Source organism: Tachyglossus aculeatus, chromosome 10 (genome assembly GCF_015852505.1).
Source record: "Tachyglossus aculeatus isolate mTacAcu1 chromosome 10, mTacAcu1.pri, whole genome shotgun sequence".
NCBI lineage: Eukaryota > Metazoa > Chordata > Mammalia > Monotremata > Tachyglossidae > Tachyglossus > Tachyglossus aculeatus.
Genome location: NC_052075.1, coordinates 37024508 through 37049155, shown reverse-complemented (window position 1 = coordinate 37049155; position 24648 = coordinate 37024508). Strand labels below are relative to the sequence as shown.

General features: G+C 42.2%; 1 non-coding gene across 1 annotated transcript; it reads left to right on the top strand.

Annotated features, from left to right (window-relative positions):
• The first annotated feature begins 1822 nt into the window (after window positions 1-1822).
• On the top strand, window positions 1823-1960 carry LOC119933807. Its single transcript, XR_005452678.1, has one exon. It is a non-coding gene; the product is annotated as a small nucleolar RNA SNORA7 (small nucleolar RNA).
• Window positions 1961-24648: the final 22688 nt, after the last annotated feature.

Genomic DNA, 24648 nt, shown 5'->3' with positions numbered 1-24648 from the left:
AGTTACAAAGGAAGAATAAAGATGTGGAGTCTCCAATCTATTGGAGGGCACAAAACAAACATAAAAACACCAGCATACAAATCAAAGTTCAAGATCCAGATCCAGGGGCATAAAACTGAAGACTGGAAAAACTAAAAATGTGCACAAAATATCTACGTCAGTAAGTGCTAGGCAATCTCGAGGAGGATAGTATAACCGACTAGTGGAGAAGTTAATCTCAGAAGGCTCCATGCATGAGCAAAGTTTTAACAGAGCTCTAAAAGAAAGGCTGGTTTTGTTTATTTGTTTGTTTATTTTTTCTTCTATGGTATTTAAGAACTTACTGTGTGACAGGCACTGTACTAAGCCCTGGTTTGGAGAAGCAGAGTAGATTCTGGGAAGGGAGAATGGCAATATCGATGTCTCAGAAGTGATTCCTAGGTGAGGAATGGTGAACACATTTTCTGAAACCAGTTGAAGAGCATAAATGAATCCAGAGAGAGTTAGCCAGAGGAAGGCCTGAGCTCCTTATCTGGAGTTCGAATTCTATAGGTTCTGCAACAGGGAATTGACATAAGTTTTGGAGAAGGAGAATTATACTTTTAGATTGATTCTTAGGAGAAATGAACCTTGAAGCATACAAGAAGAGCATTTCTTAAGGTGGTAGTTTCCACATTCCCACTCTGTTAGAAATGGCCCAATCAACTCTCCCTTCCCCAATAACTTTCCTTAACATTGATTTTTTTTCATTTTACTTTGATTAAAATTGAGTATGAAATGCATGAAAATACACATAATAGTGGGGGGCATGTGTTTTGAGAAGCAATGAGATAGTGAATTCACAAATACATTTGTTTTCCCCTGAGGTTAAATGTTCAGCTATTAACCAGTGTGTGCACCTGCCATTTACAATGAGGGGTGAAGGAAATGGCAGTAGAGTGAAGTTTGAAGCTTGCTGCTGCTGAATGCATCATGACAGCACCCCCAAAGGGAACAAGCCAAATAAAAATATTGATTCTTTTAAGAAAAATTAGACGGTTACAAGTTTGTGAATCAGCATTTCAGAATCTCTTTTCAATCAGCTAGCCACCACGACAAGCTTAGAGGCATTGATATAATTTTTCAGTCAGTTGTATTTAATGATCACTTACTGTGTGCAGAACACTGCAGTAAGTGCTTGGGAGACACAAATGAGTCTCTCCAATCTGCAGATGATAAGTAAGGGGGGCAAAATTGGGGTGAGGAATAGGAGGGGAACATGAGGACCTCGAAGCAGAATATGCAGCAAATACTTTAACTAGGAGGAGCCAGAAGTAGAGACATTACTCCCCAAGGAATGACAGTGCCCCCTTCTAAGTTGAACTAAGTCCTACTGGCAATGAACATTTATTTATTCATTCATTCATTCATTCAATTGTATTTACTGAGTGCTTACTGTGTGCAGCACACTGTACTAAGTGCTTGGAAAGTACAATTCATCCAGAATGTGGTTAGACCTAAAAGAACAGAAGAGTGACTGACACTCTATTACAAACCATGTGCTTGAAAGGCTTATCCCCTGCCCCACTAATACATTTTCTGGGTTTCTAAATTGCCTCTTGATCTCCCCATCTTCCCCAACCTTCTGTTGCTAAAAGCATGCAGACTTCCCCAGTGGTGGGGTGGGTGTGTGAATGGTGTGAGGTTATGTGGGTGTGCTTGGAAAAGTCAATTTGACCTTTGCCTTACAAAAAGGAGAGAAGATGAACTGTTGATGACCCTGTGAAGATCCCAAATCACACACATAAACATACACACACACTCATACGCAGAAGAAAAGAAAATCACTTCCTAATACCTGGAGCCCCTCTCAGGGTCACACCTGGAGAGTTTCCAGAACTCTACCAGTCTTGACTATGGGAAGAAGAGTCAAGCAGAGGCATACCCATTACATTCCTAGCTTGGGCAGTTGCTAGCTAGTGGAAGGCAATCTGCTACAAGTTAAAACTCACCTGTGCTGGGCAGCAGCAGCATGGGAGAGTTGAGGGCGGAGACTCAAGTTGACTGCGTGGAAGGAGGCAATGGTAAACCACTTCCGAATTTTGACCAAGAAATCTTTATATGATACACTACCAGAATGATTGCAGATGGAGGCAGGGAGTTCTGGGAGAGATGTGACCATGGCATTGGCTATGGGTTGGAGATGACTCCAAAGCATAAGACAAGACAAGAAATACCTAGGGAAGGTCTGTATGGGGCAACCCAGTTTCCTGGAAAGGGTCCAAAGAACCAAGAGCAGGCCAAGGCAGAGAGCCCCTCCCCTTAAGACTTGGGCCCTGAAGGAAGGCCTAGGAGTGGAGATACACAGTGTGAAAGAGTGGTGTGCATTGCCTTTAAGAACATGCAATAATAAGGCATGAATGCAGGGAGCTCCTCAGGAACTACCACACAGGAAAAACCCCAAAATTGTCTATCATGGCCAAAGATGCTAATGATGAAAGTCTGTAATCCTCATTATCATCATCATCTCATTATCATTACCACTCATATTTATTGAGCACTTACTGTGTGCAGAGCACTGTATTCAGCACTTAGAAGAGCACAAAACAACAGAGTTGGTTGACACATCCCCTGCCCACAACAAGCTTGTAATGAAAGGGAAGACTGAATAAACAGCAGTGGTTTGGGGCACTGGGACGGAGAGTTTGTGGAACTGAGATTTTCTTTCCTGAGCTACCGGAATAAGGGTCTTGCTATGCTGGCAGCCATTTTGAGATGGGACTTCCACAGAGGAAGTCTGCAATGCAACAGAAGTCTCAGGAAGATAGGGAGATCAAGAGGCAATTTAGAAACCAAAAAAGCACCATCATTTGTTTCTCTTTCCATGGCTTAGAGACAATTGTTCAAGCAGACACGCTATCTGTAAGCTTGAATCTTCCTATCCACCAGGCCCACTAAATGGCAAAAAAATCTTACTGAATCTCATCTGTGCTCAAGAATTGGAGTCCTGAGAATTACAGATGGCCAGGGAGTCCTTCAAACATCTCCCTCTCTCCTGACCGCCACATGCCAGGCTGTTTTGTCTAATGCAGTTGTCTCTTCACAGCCTGATACTCTACCATATTATTTCAAGATTGTGCTTCGTTGCACCACGAAAATATTTGTTCTGCTCTCCCTGCTTGTGCATGTCAATTTTCAGTTAATCACTTCAGCTGCTTACACAGGGCAGTACAGTGATCTGTCCACTATAGATGCACAAATAAATACTGTTGATGAACAGTGATGCTTGGGTATCCTGCTGTCATCTATGTCCTTCACACACCCCATCTGGAAGAGTTGGGCTGCTGTGATTATTGTCTCAGGGCTGGAGGCTGACTACATTCGAGAACCACATTGTTGGTGCTCGGCCCAGTCATGTGATATTGAACGTGGTTCTCAGGTGACCCCGAAGTAATTGTATGAGAAGTCAAATAGTTCTTTCTTGGAGTCTGAATGAGAATGAGGATCGAAGCTAGCTGTAAGGAAGATGCAAAAGACGGTTTAAGACCTAAAGAACAAATAGAACTGTATCTAGGACAGAAATATCCAGTCCCACATTAGTGGGAAGCATCAAGGTCTAGTGGATAGAGCACGGACCTGGGAATCAGAAGGACCTGAATTCTAATCCTGGTCCTGCTACTTGTCTGCTGAGTGACCTTGAGCAAGTCACTTCACTGCTGTGTGTCTCAGTTCCCTCAGCTATAAAATGGGGAATAAGACTGTGAGTCCTGTGTGGGACAGGGACTGTCTCCGACCTGATTAGCTTGTATTTACCCCTGTGCTTGGAACAGTGCTTGACACAAAGTAAGCACTTAACAAATAGCATAAGAAATATATACTTCTGATGATATTGTCATCTTCCACGGGACTCTACGGAGCCAAGACTGTCCCTGACACACAGATATTCCATGAGAGGACAAAGGTGCCCAATGCTGTCTCCTCATCTTGCCATCAGCCAATGGTCAAGTGAGCAGATGGGACTCCCAGAAGAGTTGGTGTTCTCTGCCAGGTGACCACAAATTGGGCCTAATGGTCGGTTCGAACTTAGGCAAGGGAAACAATTATCCCCGGGAAAATTCCTTTCAAAAACTTTACTGACTCTGGGCAGAGCTGGCCATTGTCTTTCATACTTAAAGTAGTGATTTACTTGTCTGCGTTTCCTTGTGTTTGCTGGAAATGGGGCTAATTTTACTTTACATCAAAAAACCAATTTGTGTTACAGTAGGCTTAAATTGGAAAATTATAGTTCAAATAGGACAGACTGAACTAACACTTTCATGAAATTGTGTGAAGAGGAAACAATGAACAACAAGATAAATTGAGTTAGGGTGGTCATGATAATTAGCTTTGCGCAGAATTTTCAGTGACTGCATCATCTCGACCCAAATCCTTAACAGAAAACCATAGAAAGGACATCAAAGAAGCTGGTGATTCAGTTCTTTTAGCTCTAAGGAGATGAATTATTAAACCATCTGGGATGAAGAAGTCATTATAATTTTTTTTCCTCAGAACTAACACCCTCCTTATCTAGCCTCTCCCAATATTTGGATGGTTCCAGACTCTTTCCAAATAAGAAATGAATCATGAAGAGAGGGTGGCAATACATCAATCAATAGCATTTTCTGTGCACCTACTATGGACAGAGTCAACACTTCAATCAATGAACCAGCGTGGCTCAGGGGAAAGAGCACGGGCTCTGGAGTCAGAGGTCATGGGTTCAAATCCCAGTTCCACCAATTGTCAGCTAAGTGACTCTGTGCAAGTCACTTAAATTTTCTGTGCCTCAGTTACCTCATCTGTAAAATGAGGATTAAGACTGTGAGCCCCCCGTGGGATAACATGATCACCTTGTAACCTCCCCTGTGCTTAGAACAGTGCTTTGCACATAGTAAGCGCTTAATCAATGCCATCATTATTATTCAATGAATCAATCAATGATATTTACTGAGCACTTAGTGTGTGCACAGAACTGTACTAAGTGCTTGGGAGAGCACAATATAACAGTTGGTAAACACAATGAGCTTACCATTGAGAGTGGGAGACAGACATTTGTAGAACTAGCTAACTAAATAAATACATCAATAGAAGTAAATACCACTTATAATACTTTCATGTGTGAGGCCCTAAGTATTTTTAGGTCTGACTCCCCCATTAGAATGCAAACTCCTTGTAGGTAGGAAATGTGCCTCAGACTTCTAAAGTATCTTACCAGGCACTTAATATAGCATTAGTATAGTAACCAGCACTAAATAGGCTCTTAGTAAACACTATTACTATTACTACTTCTATTCCTATTACAACTATAACTATCACTACTAGAAAATTGGATGAAAGGTGAAGACACATAAGAAGCAGTCCTTATCACAGACCAAGCCATGAGAAAAGGTAAAGCAACCAGATTCAATGGAATTCCTGATATTTTAACCATAAGGACCTGGATTTTCCTCAACACCTGCAACCCTGAAAAACTGCCTCAGGGTTTAAAAGATGTCCCTATAGTCAGAAGAAGAATAAGAGAGCCAAAGAGATATTACTAGGCTAGCTCACTTCTCCCCTTAATGGGTGATCCATCTGAATCATTTGCCTTTGGAGGCGAGGGAGAGAGGGAGATGGGAGGAGAGAGTGCAGGAGGATTCAGCATCAGGCAGCCCATCCAGATCCCTCTGCCAACCAGGGGAGGAAGGTACCAATATCCAGAAGATCACAAATCTGGTTCCCCACTTTGGGGACCCCCCAAGGGGCTGGTGGGCAGCCTGGGCAGAACCAGACATTCTGATTGCCCACCTGAATGGGTTGTTCAGAGAAATCCTGACTCAGTTTTGCCCAATTTTTTAAAATGTCATAAAAATCCTTATGACAATGACGTGTATTAAGTACTTATTATCAATCAATCAATCAATCAATCGTATTTATTGAGCGCTTACTGTGTGCAGAGCACTGTACTAAGCGCTTGGGAAGTACAAGTTGGCAACATATAGAGACAGTCCCTACCCAACAGTGGGCTCACAGTCTAAAAGGGGGAGACAGAGAAGAACAAAACCAAACATACTAACAAAATAAAATAAATAGAATAGATATGTACAAGTAAAATAAATAAATAGAGTAATAAATATGTACAAACATATATACTTCCCAAGCACTGTCCCAAATGCTAAATAGATACAAGAGTTTCCAGCCCTTCCCAAAGGGGAATCCCCACCCATCTGGGCACCTCCTTCTGGCTTGATAGCTTCCAGGAGCTGGGATGGAAAATGGAGGGGGGGAGGTATAAGGCAGGAGCAGGGGTAGGAACAGGGGCAAGGGCAGAAGCAGGAGCAAGGGTCAGAACAGGGGCAGGGGAGCGGATGAAAATCAATCAATCAAGAAGAAGCATGGCCTTGTGGATACAGCAGAGGCCTGGGAAGCAGAGGACCTGGGTTCTAATGCCGGCTCTGCCGCTTGCCACTGTGTGACCATAGGCAAGTCATTTCACTTCTCTGTGCCTTAGTTACCTCGTCTATAAAATGAGGATGAAAACTATGAGCCCCAAGTGGCACATGGACTGGGTCCAACCTGATTAGCTTGTATTTACCCCAGTGCTTAGTACAGCACCTGGCACATAGTAAGCACTTAACAAATACCATAAAACATGGTATTTATTGAGCATTTTGTGCAGAGCACTGTACTAAGTGCTGGGAAGAGTACAGTATTACAGAGTTAACAAACATATTCCCTGCCCACAATGAATTTATGGTCTAGAGGTGTTGGGCCAGAGGATGATGGCATTTGTTAAGCGCTTACTACAAAAAAGCACTGTTCTAAACTCTGGGGAGGGTACAAGGTGATCAGATTGTCCCACGTGGGGCTTGCAGTCTTCATCCCCATTTTATAGATGAGGTAACTGAGGCACAGAGAAGTGAAGTGACTTGCCCAAAGTCACACAGCTAACAATTGGCAGATCTGGGATTTGAACACATGATCTCTGGCTCCCAAGCCCTTGCTCTTTCCACTGAGCCTTGCTGCTTTGAGAGCAATGGCAAGGGAAGTATGAACAACTGCAGGAGCAGGGGCAAATACAGTAAAAGAAGTAGAAGCACAACTTAGCCCTGAGAAAATCCCCCTTCAACATGCTTCCTGAAGCAATGAAGTCTAAACCCATTGTTGGCTTCAGCAATGAGAGAGAAGGTATCCAGCTGAGCTGGGTAATAATAATGATAATGGCACTGGTTAAGCTCTTACTATGTGCCAGGCACTGTACTAAATGCTGGGGTATTACAAGTCAATCAGGTTGGACGGAGTTCCTGCCCCACATTCAGTGCACAATATTAATCCGAATATTTTAGATGAGGAAAGTGGGGCCCAGATAAGTAAAGTGACTTTCCCAAGGTCACATGACAGACAAGTGGTAGACCCAGGATTACAACCCAGGTGTTTCCTACTCCCAAGCCCGTGTTCTATGCAGGAGGCCAAGACAGCAGGACTCCACCTGTCCACAGGGATCACCTCCCTGAAGTTCTCCTGGGGAATGGGAGAGACACTTTCCCTCCACTGGTGAGTCTGAGCAGTGAGGAAGAGTCTGTTCCTTTGCTACCCAAATCCTTCATTCCAGAGCATGGCAAAATAGCATGCTTTATAGATGCAGCACACTTAAACCTCCTCAGCATCCAAACCCGGTGATGGAATTCAGAACCTGACTGCTTAGAAAAGAAATGGAACTCGAATCTTTGTAGATGTGGCGTAACATGAGAAATGCACACCACATTTTTGACTTTATCACTTGTCTTGAAAATATCTTACCCATTTTTGTCAAACCCTAATAAAGTTCATGCATTATGCAATATGTTTTTTCTAGGCTATAACAGGGAAATATCTATTTTTAAATTTCTGATTCCGAAGGCCAAACTAACTTCCTAAATTGTGATTTAATCTTATGGGCTACATACATTTACATTTGCAGGCGAGCTTCAGTGATTTCCCTTAGCTTAAAAAATTCAGTGTCTCCTGTACCCTCTGCAGGCCATTGAATACTGCTCAACATTGAGTAATCTTCAGATTATCCAGTATTTAAGAATGAATTTTGTATTAACTTGAAATTCCTCATGATCTACTTATTCTAGCACAGCACCGTAACACCACCTGAATTGTACCCTGTTGTGTTGGGACACACAAGATCAAATTGATCAAGAGTTCCCATGGCCTCAGATCTAAGTGGATTACGTTATTTAGAGTTTGTGGATTTAGTTTTATCCTTCAGAATGGACCAATGTTGTTTCTTTCGGTTGTCCAGAAGTAATTCAAGGAATTACATTGTAATCTTCTTAATTGGTGGTCATGAAATTGTTCAAGCACCAGAGAACACCATTCTCTCTTCTTCCACTGAAATGGAGAAAATCATTTAGGAATTTACACGCGCTATTTCACCTAGGAATATATATAGTCTGTTGACATTTTCCAAAGTAAAGCGCTTTGCAGTAACATGTCAAGTGCAAATTGCTGCCCTGTGTGCAAAGAAGAGACTGCTTATGGTATCCCTTCTACTGAAAGTAAGGATATATTCAATCCCCTCTCACTATGTATCCATTCATGCATGTATGAGCCACTTGACTCATTTTTAATGCAATAGTACCAGTCTTAAAACTACTGACTTTCTGGAGAGACTGAAAACCCTCAGTCATGCTTTGCATATAGTAAGCGCTTAATAGATGCCATTATTATTATTATTATTATTATTATTATTATTATCTGTCCAAACATTCATCACTTTCCAGAAATGTAATGTGAGCTGTTGTTTCCTTGCTTATTAATAATTGTGGCATTTGGTAAGCATTAACTAAGTGCCAAGTTCTATGCTGAGCACTGGGGTAGATACAAGGTAATCAGGTCCCACATAGGACTTACAATCTATGTAGGAGGGAGAACTGGTATTGAATCCCCATTTTGCGGATGAGGGAACTGAAGGACAGTGAAGCGAATTGATTCGCCCAAGGTCACACAGCAGGTATGTGGCGGAGCCTGGATTAGAAGCCAGGCCCTCTGATTCCTAGGCCCATGCTCTTTCCAATGCCCACGGTCAGCCAGTCAGTAAAGCCCAGGCAGGACTGATCACGAGGTCAGTGCGGTTCTCGTTGCTCACATTCACATCAGAGATTGTTTCTCTTCTCTTTGGCAATGGTTGCTGATGGAGAAGTGAACACAAACCTCACTGCATTCTCAGGCTGGCCCAAATCTGTGGAATTGTGCCTCTTGATCCTCAATGTCCCCCAGGAGTAAGCCCTGCTCAGACAGACAGGCCCACTTAGGATGAAGCATCACCGGCCATAGGGTAAGTGAAATGGAGGTGAGTGGATAAGGTGTGGTCCTTCAGAATCAATCAGTCGTATTTATTGAGCACTTACTGTGTGCAGAGCACTGTACTAAGCACTTGGGAAGTACAAGTTGGCAACATATAGAAACAGTCCCTACCCAACAGTGGGCTCACAGTCTAAAAGACTGTGGATAGATGGCCTAGTGGATAGATTATGAGCCTGGGAGTTAGAAGGACATGGGCTCCAATCCCAGCTTTGCCACTTGTCTGCTGTGTGACCTTGGACAAGATGCTTCACTTTTTTTGTGCCTCAGTTACCTCATCTGTAAAATGGGGATTAAAGGGTGTGAGCCCCATGTGGGAGAGAGACTGTGTTCAACCTGATAAACTCCTATTTACCCTGTCCTTAGTACAGTGTCTGGCACATAGTAAAAGCTTAAAAATACCATTAAAAAATCAACACACTGCCCTTAGTGTGATTTGACACCCCAACTGTGTGGTCTCAGTCCCAATCTAGGGAGGGAAAGAGTTGTGGTGGGATCCTGGCCCTGTCCATCCCTTCCCCCAAGAACTTGGGGGAGAAGGAGGAGAGCAGAGGAAGAGTGACCCTCTTTGGGGGAAAAGCAAGGATCTCTCACCCTGACTCTGACCTAACCCACCCCCTCCATTGGGCATAGGCACTGAGATTCCCTGATTCAAGTTGGGTCACTGGAGGCAAGCGAGATATAGCTATCCCTCCTCTGTGACTCTGGGAGCCTCACACAGAGGAGAGGAAGAAACAGAGCCCCCATCACAGCTCTGTTCCTGAAACTGGATTTGGAGATCATGATGAATTGCTATTCCTGTAGACAATGATTTGCTCACCAGGCTCCAGGGTTCACATCTTTGAGTCCGCATTATTATCTCATTGCCACTTCAATGACAAGGACTCAATCAACTAATCACACTTATTGAGCACTTGTGTGCAGAGCGCAGTACAAAGTGCTTGGAAGAGAATCCTATTCACTTTATATCATTAGAAAATGGCACCAATAAGACAGTCCTCTCCAGGACCCTACCCTTAACAGAGAAAATATCTATAACAAATCAAGATTCTTTGGCAGAAGATATCTCTTTCCTATTGATTTCATATCCCACTTCTCCAATCCTGCCACTTCACACCTCTGTTTCACCTTCAAATCAAGGCTTTGTTTTCGATCAGAAATAGTGGAAGTATGTGCATTTGGGGTAGGAGAAGAAATTGGCTGACTGCCTCTGGGCCCCATTTCATCCAGTGATCTCACATGGACAAGGAGACCCTATGGCATTACGGGACATCCTCCATCTCTCAAGCAGCACTTTCGGCCAACTCTTCAGTGCCATGGCTCTCATCTCTGAAAATAGCTCCCAATAAATCAATCAATCATATTTTGGGGGCACTTACTGTGGCCAGAGCACTAAACTAAGCATTTCAGAGATTACACAATTCCCATTCCTTGGGAATTAGTCTACTTGTATTTTAAGGCCAGAAACAGAGCAAACATCTATGTTTTTACTTCTAGGCCTACATTTCAGAGCTCTCCCTCCATACCTTGAAATTAGATAGCATTACATTTTGCACACTTGCCTTGGTTGTTATAATATTTTCTTAGCTTCTGACTAAGGAGACTTTTGATTCATTCATTCATTCAATCGTATTTATGGAGCGCTTACTGTGTGCAGAGCACTGTACTAAGCGCTTGGAAAGTACAATCTGGCAACATACAGAAACAGTCCCTACCCAACAACGGGCTCACAGTCGAGAAGGGACTATACTATTACTATAATAAGCCCCCACTCCAGTTTGAGAAAAATAGTTACAGTGGCAGACCTTGGCTGCTTGCAAGCACCTCGTCCAGGTCAATTCGGTTCTTCACCCTCTACAAATCCTGGGAAACCTTTTCCAAGAGAATTGGGGCCACAAAACCTCTTTTCTTCCCCAATTCGCTGCCTATCTCCTCTCCCAAAATCCTAAGAGCAGTCTGAGGGCGACTTACAAAATGTCAGGGTAATGTTTTGGGGTGGGGTCAGAATATTAGTGGGTGTTTTGTTAGATTGCATGATGCATGGTAGGGAGTTATAGAGTAGGTATTTACAAGAAAATTGCTTTCAGATCCAATAGCTCCTGGCACTTTTAGAGGTTTGTAATCCAATTTGGTACAGAATTTCCTATACTTGCTCGTACAAAAGCCATCTGATTTCAATTATCTGTATCACTCCGAGATTGCACATTACACGTTTAGATGGATATATACTATTTGTTTGAAGAATGGGGCTGCTAATATTCAGTGGCTAGATGATTCAGATGAAAAGCTTGACCTGAAATCTGAAAAACTGATGAATCGATGCTCAGCTAGAGGACAAACTGAGATATCTGTCCGTGGCTTGGGACCCAGACTGATGTTGTGTGTCACGATGAGCCAGTGCTCAGTGAAATGAGGCACATCAGGCTCCTTGAATAATGGGAAACCTTTTCAAAGACCTCCCCAGCCTGGGTTTGGGGTTCTCTCATGGAGGGGGTGCCACCCGAGGGCTAGGATGGAGATCCCGGCCTGGAAGTGGAAGGGTAGGTTTCACTCTTCCCACTCAGAGTTCATACTCCACTCTGCTGCTTGGATCATTCTTTCTATGCAGCCATTCAGTCCGTCTTTCCTCACTCAAGAACCTCCAGTGGTTGCCCTTCCACCTCCACATCAAACAGAAACTCCTTTCCCTTGAAAATCACTTTAACTCTTCTGGACTGTGAGCCTATTGTTGGGTAGAGATTGTCTTTATTTGTTGCCGAATTGTAGTTTCCAAGCATTTTGTACAGTGCTCTGCACACAGTTAGTGCTCAATAAATACAATTGAATGAATGAATGAACCCTCCTACCTTACTTCACTGATGGGGTTTAAGACTGAGCCCCATGTCAACATAGATTGTGTCCAACTTAATTAGCTTATTAATACTCCAAACCTTAGTTCATGGCATGTACTAAGTGCCTGGCATGTAGTAAGTGCTTAACAAATACCAAAAAAAAAAAAAGAAAACCAAAAAAGGCCGCATGCTCACTTTGCTCCTCTAACACCAACCTACTCAATGTATCTCGATTTCGTCTCTCTCAATCATATCTATTGAGCATTTACTGTGTGCGGAACAAATCCCAGCTCCGCCAATTGTCAGCTGTGTTACTTTGGGCAAGTCACTTAACTTCTCTGTGCCTCAGTTACCTCATCTGGAAAATGGGGATTAAGACTGTGAGCCCCACGTGGGGCAACCTGATCACCTTGTAACCTCCCCAGCACTTAGAACAGTGCTTTGCACATAGTAAGCACTTAATAAATGCCATTATTATTATAATGATAATTATCACCACCAGTAGCCTTTACTGAGCACTTACTATGTGCAGAGACAGGGAATGTGTCCAAACCTAATATCGTGGCTCTATCCCAGCACTTAGAACAGTGTCGGGAACATAGTAAGAGCTTAAAAATACCATTATTATTATTATTGTTGTTATTATTGTTATTAATGATATTATTACCACCCCCAGCACTTCTCAGCGCCCCCCCCCCACCTCCGCAGTGACCTCAGCCCTTCCACCTCCCAACATCGTGGTCCCCTCCGCTCCCCAGCACCTCCTTCAACTCTTCTGAGTAAGAGGTCATGGGTTCAAATCCCAGCTCTGCTGCTTGTCAGTTGTGTGGCTTTGGGCAAGTCACTTAACTTCTCTATGCCTCAGTTCCCTCATCTGTAAAATGGGGATTAAGACTGTGAGATCCACGTGGTACAACCTGATCACCTTGTATCCTCCCCAGTGCTTAGAACAGTGCTTTGCACATAGTAAGTGCTTAACAAATGTCACTATTATTATTATTATTATTATTATTATTATTATTAGAGAAGCAGCGTGGCTCAATGGAAAGAGCACGGGCTTTGGAGTCGGAGGTCATGGGTTCGAATTCTGGCTCCATCATATGTCTGCTGTGTGACCTTGGGCAAGTCATTTAACTTCTCTTCTAGACTGTGAGCCCACTGTTGGGTAGGGACTGTCTCTATATGTTGCCAACTTGTACTTCCCAAGTGCTTAGTACAGTGCTTTGCACACAGTAAGCGCTCAATATGATTGATTGATTCTCTGAGCCTCAGTTACCTCATCTGTAAAATGGGGATGGTGACTGTGAGCCCCACATGGGACAACCTGATCACCTTGTATCCCCCCTAGTGCTTAGAACAGTGCTTTGCACATAGTAAGCGCTTAACAAATGCTATTATTATTATTGTTCTGCCTCCCTTTCTAGGTCCTTAGGAAAACATAGCTCCTCCCCCTTTCCCCACCATGGACGCCCTGCTATCCCCTCACCATTCCTGCTGCCCTTCCTCCTCGACTCCCCACGGCACCCCTTCATTTCCCCCCAACTCCAGAGGTGACTGAGCTTCCAGAGGAGTAGTGCGGGGTGGCAGTGGTGGTGGTGGTAAATGGGGAGCATTGAAGGGGGCAGGGTGGTGGTTGGACACTAGGCATGAGGCTTCTGAGAAGAGTAAAATGGGAGAGAAAGGGCTTCCACTAATGGTGACACCTGTCTACATGTTTTGTTTTGTTGTCTGCCTCCCCCTTCTAGACTGTGAGCCTGTTGTTGGGTAGGGACCATCTCTATATGTTGCCGCCTTGTACTTCCCAAGTGCTTAGTACAGTGCTCTGCACACAGTAAGTGCTCAATAAATGTGATTGAATGAATGAATGGTGACCAAAAAAGCAGCAGACAACAGGGGCAGGGAGTGGAGGATGGAGATGGGCCTCCCTACTACCATTTCTGTCCCCCCACAGTCATTCATTAATTCAATCGTATTTATTGAGCGCTTACTGTTCTAAGTGCTGGGGAGGATACAAGGTGATCAGACTGTCCCACGTGGGGCTTTCAGTCTTAATCCCCATTTTACAGGTGAGGTAACTGAGGCACAGAGAAGCTAAGTGACTTACCCAAGGTCACGCAGCTGACAACTGGCAGAGCTGGGATTTGAACCTATGAGCTCTGACTCTAAAGCCAGTGCTCTTTCTATTTAGCCACACTGCTTCTCCATAGTTTCTGCCCCTCCAGACTACGCCTTCAAGATCTTTCTATCATACTGGAGGCAAGTTCAGGAAAGCCCAGCTTTCTCACCTCCATGCTAGGAAGTCCCTGTCATGATCTCCTCCACCAAGTTTCCCGTGCTCTAGTCAAAGCACTGTCCTCTCCAATCCTCACATTCTTGATCTCTTTCCTTCTGGGTCCAACTTGTTCCAGGGTCAACACCTCCCATCCTATCCCAACTCAATAATGGATTTCTAAGTACAGTTCCTAACCCCATTCATATATGCCAAAGGTGGAGAGGGATTGGTTAGGAATCCTCGCTAACCATCTAGCATTAGTGACTCACCCCAAGCGCTTAATACAGTGCTCCGCACACAGTAAGTGCTCAATAAATACGACTGAATGAATGAATGAATGGGAGGGAGAGAAGCTGAAAGATTTGCCATGCTTTTATTTTGTCTTCAGAATCATCGACATAGTTTCAAAGAAGAGAAAAGAGTGATCAGGAATTGGCAGACTTTACAAGATGAAGCTCAGCATCTTATGTCCTCTTTATTGGTGTCAGGCTGAAATTTGTCTTTATGAATGTGTGGCCATCCATCACTTGCAGTAATTACTTTTTTAATGAACGGTCTCAGAGTTAATTACAGAACACGGCATCGAGAACAGAACACTGCCACTGTGATCACCAGACCATCACTGCCAGGTCTGCCTCTGTCATTCTGGGAGTCAGTTCTTGCTACCCTACAAACCCAGGGTGAACAGGCCAAGGACCCCACAGATCAATAAGCACCAATCAGTCAATCAACAGTATGCATTGAGTGCTTACTATGTGTAGAGCTCTGTACTAGACACTTGGCCCCACCAAATTTACTCAAGAAGATGGTTCCCTTGAGCGGTTCAAACCAATATCCCCTCTCCAATTTTCCAACCACAAATGTATTCCGGGTCACAGGGCCTTAGACTGTTAGCTAGTTGTGGGCAGGGAATGTGTCTGTTTATTGTTATATTGTACTCTCCCAAGGGCAGTGTTCAGCACACAGTAAGCACTCAATAAATACTACTGGCTGGCTGACTCACCAACTGGAAGGGACTTCGGCAGACCAAGTAGCCCAAAACCACAGTCTGAGTGCAAAGGAGATGAGCATCATTCAAACAGTATGGCTTAGTGGATAAAGCAAAGGCCTGGGTGTGAAAAGTTAGAAGTCAATAGTCAGACCTGGCTTCTAAGCCTGGCTCCACCACATATCTGCTGTGTGACCTTGGGCAGCTTACTTAACTTTTCTGTGCCTCAGTTACCTTCTCTGTAAAGTGGGGATAAGAGTGTGAACCCCATGTGGGACAGGGAATGTGTCCAATCTGATTAACTTGTCCCTACTCCAGCACTTAGAACAGTCCTTGATATGTAATAAGCACTTAACAAATACCATTACTATTATTATTAATATTATTATTATTAAGACAGAGTCAGAAATGAAGGCGCCTACAGGAAATATGCAAAAATGTCTACAGGCCTTTATCTGGACAGAAATAGGTGTGCTTTATGGCTGCTCAGGGACTTATACCTTTCCATTCTGGCCTCGGGAGGGAAATGTAGTTTTTTGTATGCTAGAAATGGAAAATAAAAGTTTAAAATCTATCATGCTGAATGTCTAAAATTTATGTGAAGCCTGATTCATGATAGATAGCTTTAGGAGGGAAGTGGCCATATCCACCCAGTTCTGCCAGAATGAATGAGGAATGATTCCATTCCTTATAAAAAAAAAAAAAACCTGTACAATCAAAAACGCATTTTGAGTCCACCACTGTTCCACCAGTATATACAGATGGTTTAGGAAAAAGTTAGTTCAAAAACAACTGACATAGTGTATGGCTTCCATCACACAGGGTGAACTTCAAGAAGGCTCTAGAAGTTGAAAAACCTGATCAAGCATTATTTTGATGATTAGCAATGCCCAGAAGTCATAACACCACATGGGGAACCAATTTGAAACTGTTTAAAGCCAGTCTTTAAGCCAGCCAGCCAAACGATGAATATTAGTTTCAATTAATTCTCTTTGCAATGTGAATGGACCACTCTCAGGTTTGCCAACCAATGTGTCATTCTACTTGAAACAGTAACCCTGGCAAAGTCACTTTTTTTATAACCAATTATGGTAAAATGCTCCCCCATTCTTCCCTCGTATTCTATTCAAGTCATGCTCTAAAAATCATATTTGGCAGAGTGTCTGTAATTCTGTGAAAACCAATAAACTCCTGTTTAGGTTTCCAGTTTCCTTTTGGGATGGTTTTGGATGGTAGATTGGACTTTGGGCCCCAATCTATGTAAATCTGACCTGATTTATTTAGCATCTACCCAGGTGCTTAGTACTGTGTTTGACACATTCATTCATTCATTCATTCAATCGTACTTATTGAGTGCTTATTGTATACAGAGCACTGTACTACACGCTTGGAAGAGTACTATATAGCAATTGGGATTATTTGCTTGTAGGTGGGAGTTGAAGCCTTGGGAGCAAGTGAGTACTCCTAAGGAGTGAGTGTAGAGGGGAAATTGAAGGGGATCCATAACTGATCCATAACGTTAGAGAGGGCAGTTTCCATGGAGTGGAGGCAGAATTCACGATCAAGATGATTCTCTAAGGTAGACTTTAAATGGTAAAATTCATTCCATTTTATTTACTGAGTACAGAGCTGTGCGCAGAGCACTGTACTAAGTGCTTGGGAGAATACAATACAACAATCAGCTAACACATTCTCGGACCACAGGATGGGATTTTTCTCTAAGCATAAATGGAGAACCAAAAATTTAAAAGATGTAAGTTTTCTTAGTGGGGAAAGTATAGAAAGTATACCCCCGAGGCTTCAAGAAACCAACTTCTCTGCTTCTGTGAGGGGAACTCACTTCCAGAGAAGGGTTCTCTGATGAACAGATGAGACTATAAACCTTGCAGAACTGACTCAGGAAATCTGATGCGTATTCCTGCTCACAGCATCAGGAGGACACCCACTCCACTGACCGTCCTCTCCATCCCCACTGAAGATCCTGTAGCCAATGGGAAATTCCTACTAGACCCTATCACTGGACTATGTATTTGATTGATGGTCTCATCACTTCAAACTCTGAAGTCAGCAGGCTATATTCTTTCTGAACTTTTCCTTCGAGGACCCAAGTTGCATTTGCCAGGCTTTCCTAATACAGTCATCAAAAATAATTTATCTTTCCGGCCTGAGTTAACAATATTCTAAATGGCTCAAACATAATCTGAAAGTCTCTAATGGAAAGTAGCTGTTTGCTCACACAATGAGAGTTCCTCTCTTACACACATATTAGAGGATTAGGATAATGGAGAATCAATCTTGACCAACAATAAAAGCTGAACAAGAAGAAGGAGTTTAATGGGAAGCTTTCCCTAAGGAAATTTCATCTTTTCACAGGAATGAGGTGTACCTCGAAGTGTGAGTATGAGTAATGCTGTCTAGGTTTCTTAGTTTTTTGGTAAATAACATGTTCTCTCCTCAACACCATTCAAATAGTCTTTTCACAGCTGATTCCAACAGAGTGTACTGCATAGCTCTGTTCTACGTAAAAGGTAGATTATAATTATATCCTGGCAGAAAGAAAAGGTAAAAAGTGTAAATTAAAAGATCAGTTTGTTATTAACTTTTTTCTTCATGGAAACTATGTCCTCTTTTTTTATAAGGGACCCTACTATACAATAAGAGGATAATGTGGTTCGTGATGGGCTGAGTTTTCCTCATTTATATTACAGAAATAATATATAAGTATAAATTGCTGCTTCATTATGTACGATGAAGTATAATTTTTGCTTTGGTATTGGAACTTCTCCACAGCCCTACTTAACTTCAGATTTCTAGATCTGGGCCATTTCATTCCTTGAATTATTTTAGCGATAAAAGTACCACTATGCTCTGAAGAAAGGGAAAACATCCCTTTCGTTGTCCAGTCTATCAGTCCATCAATCAGTGGTAATGTGTTCAGAGCACCATACTAAGTGCTTGGGAGAGGATGAATAATGCAACAGAGTTGGTAGACAAGTTTCTTGCCCAGCAAAAGCTGACAGTCTAGCCTTCAGTCCCTAGGATTCATAGTGGAAATGAGCCCAGTGGTTTTCATCAGGCAGATGCTGATGGTTCCTTGAATTCTGTCCACAGAGTATCTGCCATTTAGTAAGAATAGTAGAAATAGTACTTGTTAAGCACTTATAGTGTGCAGAACACTCTACTGAGGGCTGGGTGAGAATACACAGGTGGAAATTAGACGTGGTCCCTGGGCTCAGGAGGCTCATGATCTGATTTGCCACCTGATTCCCACTGAAAAAACTCATCTTCCAGTGCCTCCACTAGGCAACACTGCTTCCCCCATTAAGTAGCCAATTGGGGACCATAATAATAATAATAATAATAATGCATTTATTTAGAACTTACTATGTGCAAAGCACTGTACTAAGCGCTGGGGAGGTTAGAAGGTGATCAGGTTGTCCCACGGGGGGCTCACAGTCTTAATCCCCATTTTACAGATGAGGTAACTGAGGCACAGAGAGGTTAAGTGACTTGCCCAAAGTCACACAGCTGACAATTGGCAGAGCCGAGATTTGAACCCATGACCTCTGACTCCAAAGCCCGGGCTCTTTTCCACTGAACCACGCTGCTTCTCTACTGGGTTGATCCTTCCAAGACAGACTCTCCTCCATTCATTCATTCATTCATTCAATTGTATTTATTGAGTGCTTATCGTGTGCAGAACACTGTACTAAGCACTTGGGAAGTACAAGTCGGCAACATATAGCGACGGTTCCTACCCAACAACAGGCTCACAGTCTAAAGGGGGAGACAGACAATAAAACAAAACATGTAGACAGGTGTCAAAACCATCAGAATAAATAGAATTATAGATATTATAGCTCCATCATCCCCAAGCAGGGGTTAGGGGTGAGAATAGAGGCTCATTGGTCAGGGGTAGCCTCAATCCTCTGATTTCCTGGCCCAGAATGTGGTAGGGGACAGAACTGAGGCCTTCTGAGTGCTCTCTGGGATAGCACTCACAAGGATCAATGGATTTAGAAGGTAACCAGCAAAATCTTGATTTGGAGCACCAACGAACCAGATATGGTTCCAAAGGGTCAACTTTTCCTATTTATCCAGCCTCCTAACCTCTCAGTCCAGGATTCAAAACACCCCATTCTGTGCTTCCCACCGCTTCTCTCACCATCTTGTAAGCTCTACTAAAATCACACCTCCTTCAGGAAGCCTTCCCTGACTAATTTCTCAAACCCCAGCCTTATTTCTTCTCCTATTTTGTCACCTATATACTTGAACCCTTACCCCCAAGCACTCAGATACTGACCCCAACCCCCAGCTTCTCCCCACAGCATTTATGTATATACCATTATATACTGTTGCTCCCCTTACCTGTCATGAGAAACAGCATGGGGTAATGGATACAGCATAAGCCTAGGAGTCGGAAGGTCATGGGTTCTAATCCCAGCTCCTCCACTTGTCTGATGTTTGACCCTGGGCAAGTCATTTCACTTCTCTGTGCTTCAGTTACCTCAGCTGTAAAATGGTGATTGAGACTGTGAGCCCCGCGTCGGACAGGGGCTGTGTCCAACCCGATTTGCTTGTATCCACCCAGCATTTTAGTACAGTTTCTGGCACATAATAAGCACTCAACAAATACCATAATCATTATTATTATCAATTATTATTTATTTTAGTGTCTTGTCTTCCCCTCTGCTTGAGGGCAGGGATTGTGTCTAAATTAACTCTACCACACTCTCCCAGTTGCTCTGTATAATGATCTGCAGAGTTGGAGAGCTGCAATTTTCACAATAGGTAACTCTACACCCAACTTCAGTCACCACACCCGTGCCTGACGATGAATAAAATTGTAACTTTGCATGCTGCTCGTCCCCTCTAGACTGTAAGATATCTTCTAATTCTGTTGTACTGTACTCTTCCAAGTGCTTAGTACAGTTCTCTGCACATATTAAGCACTCAATAAATACCATTGATTGATAGATTGATTGCCTTCCCCACTGCTAGGACTTTGCATCAGTGCCAAGGGGCCTTGGGACTATCCTCCAAGTGTCATTTTATCTACTTATTTTAACATTATTATTTTAGAACTTTGAATTATTTAAGTTAGTCTTCAGTTTGTTTGCAATGTACTGTCATTGTTCTATTTATTGATCTTCTCCCAGTTTGATTGCGAGCCTTTTGTGGAACAAGGTTCGTGTCCAAATAGCATTTTGTATTCCGTTACTTTGTACTTGGCATGAAATGCACTCAATAAATATGACAACAACAACAGCAACAAGAATTATGGCTTCTGGTGTAGCCCCCTGGTCAAATTTTTAACACCCTGTAAATATTAACTTACTTTGCCTTTGGAGGTAAAAGCTATATGAGAGAGAGGTCTTTTATGTTGGAGCGATGCTTCAGACTCCAGAACAAAGAGTAGAAAACAGCCTTTCACTTTCTGAATAATATCCCTTTCCAGCCACCCAATCTAGGTTTTTAGTATCTAAAGAACCTCGTAAACATCTCAATTTATAGGCATTGTTCCGTAGTAAAAAATTGATTTATTAACACTCTGTTCAGAATTTAGTTTTCTTTCAGAAATGTCAGAGTCAAATATGTCAAATATGAAAAACTTTTAATTCTTATGATGCAGTAGGTAGCAAGATTCACTATATTAAACAACATCAAAAATGGTATTTTTGTTTAAAGGGCTCTTGCTTGGAATCAAGCTATAAAACTTGAAATGCCTTTTTCTAATAGCAAAGTGCCACTGCTGAGAATGACAGCTGAGTGTGGTTGTGAAAGAGAAACTGTCTGATTACTCCACATTTGCCCAGAATAATTACCTGTCACTATTTAAATCATCATCTTGGAAGAATATTTGCCATGAATGCAATTAATCTTATGGGTATACTTAGTGGCAACCTTGGTCTGGTGCAAAAGCAATCTTGTTTTCTGTTACTTACTTACTTTTCAAGTTTCAGGGATGAACTTGAGGGTTACCATGAAAGACACGAGAAATAATTCAGTCCAGATAACAAGACCACCAACTTCTTTCAGGGCCTTAAAAATGGCTTAAATCACCAGACAGCATAAAGGCTACACATTAACATTGACATGATTATGACTCATTGAGTTCGAAGAGAGGCCCACTGAATATTAATGGTGTCACCCGAAGTAAAGACAAAGGCTATTTTTAAATCTTCCTTTTCAACAGAGCAAGTAATTAAAGATACCAAAAAAAAAAATGCATAAGGAAATAATGTATTATTCTTGGGCTCCATGGGGACACCTGTTTAGACAAACAAATTCATCAAGTTTTATTCCAAAGGTAAGTGTACCTTCAAAAAGAATAAACCATATCTCAATAATTATTAGTATCTTTAGCAAAGCTCAAAGGAGCTAGTTTCTGATACCTCATTATGCATCATGCCTACTGATTCTAATGGTAATTAGGCACCAGGGAAGGAGCAGATCAGAAGCTAGGATAAACAACTAAATTACAGATGCTATTTACCCATTAGGTTCTGCCTCTATTACCAGCTCAGAAAATGGACCTGGAATGATGATAGACTGGGAAAACAGTGAAGTATGATAAACAGAGTTCCCTATTCCTGAACACACTCCCCTGCGTGATGTGAAAGAGATTTGCACCGTTCAGGTTACCTACCCCATAATTTTGAATATAGTACTTCATTGGCATTCAGCAGCTTCTCAGTGACTACCTCTTATTAGAGGATTTCCTTTTTGGGTGTGTAGTACTTTTCACAGTCCCCAGTAACTGAGTGAACCTGCACAGAAAAGACAGAACTAACCACTCATTAATCATCGAGGCCCAGTTTGAAATATACATGCAGATATTTACTGTACTGTGAATATTTGAACTAAATTGGATTCTTTGTGATTGATATTATAAATCACCCCAAAAATACTACTGATATGGGAAATTGCTTTTTATTAAATCCTTAAAAGATTTTCTCTACAAAGCTCTAAAAAGATTTGACTCTGTTTGGTATTTTTGCATGGTTCATCACACCACGGAGAAAAGAGCATCTATAATGAAATCCTCATTGTAACAGGTAAAGCCCAGCCTCACAAAACTGTCACTAGTGAACTCGGCTTTGAATATTTCATGGCAAAACAATGACCCAGCAGTAACAGGTGAAGTTATCTTTTTCATTTTGTAACACTTTCTTATTTTAGGGTTTTTTTGACCTTATTTGAAAAATCAGTGCATAGACATAAACATATACTTAGCATAAGCGTAGGTTTTGGAAATGTACATTTCTCAATATTTACATAAGATAATATCCACTTTCATTAAATTACACTTTAGGAAACTGAGGCAAAGACAGACCATTGAAAACAAGTATTTACTGAATGCACTAAGTGCACTGCTCCGTATGAGGCCCAGAGAGGGTAAATTCTATCAATCAAGTTACACAAAGCAGAGATAATAGCACAGTGTTAATGGTATTTGTTAATCACTTACTTTGGGCCAAGCAAAGTACTAAGTTCTGCATGAAGATGAAATCTATTTCATTCGTGGACAGGCAATGTATCTACCAACTCTGTTGTATTGTCTCCCAAGTACTTATTACACATTAAGCGCTCAATAAATTCAATTGTATTTATTGAGCATTTACTGTGTGCAGAGCACTGTACTAAGCGCTTAAGCACTGTACTAAGTGCTTGAATAAATATGATTGAATGAATGAATTGTAAATGCTCAATATCACAGATGATGATGATGATAACTGTATTCTTCTAAGAGCCAGGAACGGTGCTCTGTACACAGTAGGCCGCCAAAAAATACCACTGATGATATTCAGATTAACCAGAGTTCCTATCCCAAATGGGATTCACAGTCTAAATAAGAAGGAATAAAGGTATCTAATCTCCATGTTACAAATGAGGAACCTGAGGAATAGAGAAGTTAAGTGACTTGCCCAGAGGCACTTAGCAGTCAGTTGATCGGACCGGGATTAGAACCCAGGTCCTCTGATTCCCGGGCCCATGCTCTTTCTATTAGGGTATGGTGATCATCCCCATACTTAGCTGAAATTGCCAACGTTGTTGCTTTCAATTGAGCATGCAACTTTCGTCATTTCTGCCACATTCAAGTGATTTTTCCCAGCAGGACTGTCTGATGGCTTCTATAGCAGCCTTCACTGTGGATTTCCTTCTTAGAGTGATTAAGTCCCTGATCCTACATTAGCAAATGGAATTTCTTGAATTCTTCATTTCCCTTTTAAAATTGAATATCATAAGTAAAGCTTACATTGAAGCTCTCACATGGTAATTGGCTCATATAAGTTGTTCTCCATAGGCTTGCTTTGAAATTATCTGCCAAGTGATTTGCTTTTACAGCACAATTTTCTTAGAGCTGCTTCCATAGACCCTTGTGAGAGCCGAAGTAATGATCAGTTTGATTTAAGTACATAAGAAATCGGCATCAATAGAGACTAATAAAGCTCATTTCAGGAAAATATAATTTTTCTGTTGATTTCCAAATGGGAATGGAAAGAGAAATGTTGGGACAGACAGCCCCTTCGTAGCATTTAATGTTATTTGCAGGTAAGCACTATCTGGAACTTGGGGGTGTTAGGAGTTGAAGTGGGGAGATACCATGTCTTCCTACTGCCCCACAATGGGCAGAGGAGCCGTAGAGAAGCCCTGATTCTCCTGCTCGCCCTAGAGGTGCTACTCTACCTCACCAGATGTGAGGGAGTAACCAAAAGGAAAAACTTATTATTCCAGGAGGTTTGAACATAACTGCTTTCCTGGGGATGAAAACGACCTTACTGACAATGACATTTTAGCCACATGTGCAGCTCTGGATGATTTCCTGGGGATGAAAATGACCTTACTGACAATGAAATTTTAACCACATGTGCAGCTCTGAGTGATAAGATTGATGTAGTGTAGAAAATCTCATAATAACAATAATAGTGTTTGTTAGGCACTTTGTATGCACCAGGCGCTGTAGTAGGCTCTGGGATCGATACAAGCAAATCGGGCTGGATACAGTCCTTATCCCACATGGGGCTCGGAGTCTTAATCCCCATTTGACAGATGAGATAACTGAGACAAAGAGAGGTGAAGTGACTTGCCCAAGGTCACACTGCAGACAAGTTGCAGCTCTCCTGGGGTTGCAAATGGCCTTACTGACAATGAAATTTTAGCCACATGTGCAGCTCCAGATGATAAGATTGACATGGTGCAGAAAATCTCATCCATATCATTTGCTTGGA